The sequence below is a fragment of the Myotis davidii genome, unplaced genomic scaffold (genome assembly GCF_000327345.1).
Source record: "Myotis davidii unplaced genomic scaffold, ASM32734v1 scaffold43, whole genome shotgun sequence".
NCBI classification, from domain to species: domain Eukaryota; kingdom Metazoa; phylum Chordata; class Mammalia; order Chiroptera; family Vespertilionidae; genus Myotis; species Myotis davidii.
Genome location: NW_006294590.1, coordinates 517,281 through 518,074, shown reverse-complemented (window position 1 = coordinate 518,074; position 794 = coordinate 517,281).

Below are 794 nucleotides of genomic sequence, written 5' to 3'. Positions count from 1 at the left end.
GTCCTTCTGTCCCCCTGTCTGTCCATCCGTCCGTGGCAGACAGTCCCAGAGCAGATGCCACACCTGCTAGGGCCGGGGCTCCTCCCCACGCTGCAGAGCTGTCCGTCTGGGGGCACTTGCCCTCCCTCCCCTCGTTCTACCAGCGACGGGAACCTTCTGAGCTCGGCGTGTCCGCATTTTGAAAAACCCTAACTGAACTCTGGTGCCGTGTCACACATAGAAATTTTTTAATCTTTGCAACCACAGTAACACAAAGACTTATATGTTTGATGTTTATTTCATATATTTAAATGCCATTTAACAAAGAAAAATCAACCAAAAAACGAGTTCGCGTGTCACCTCTGACACGCGTGCCATAGGTTCGCCATGGCTGTATCGAGCCGGTCTCTCAGGTGAACTGCTGGGGGAACCCGTGTGAGAATCACCCGGCCACGGGCCCTGTGGTGTCCACTGTCCACGCACGACCCCGGCCACCTTTGGCCGGGCACGCTCCTCTCGAACGGGCTCCCGGAAGCAGACACAGCCCGACAGGGACGGGGTGGAGGGGGGGGAGGAGAGGGGGGTCCTCCGCAGGGGACAGCTGCTCAGGGCCCTCTTCTCCAGGGGCCCAGGGGACCTGCTCCAACCGCTGTGGGGACCGGGGCAGCCTGTGCTCCTGCCACCCGACCTGCGTCGGCCTGGGCACCTGCTGCCCCGACCTGCGGGACTTCTGCCTGGAGATCCAGCCCCACTCGGGCTCCATGATGGGCGGCAAGGACTTCCTGGTGCAGCATCTCAGGTGGACGGGCCCCACC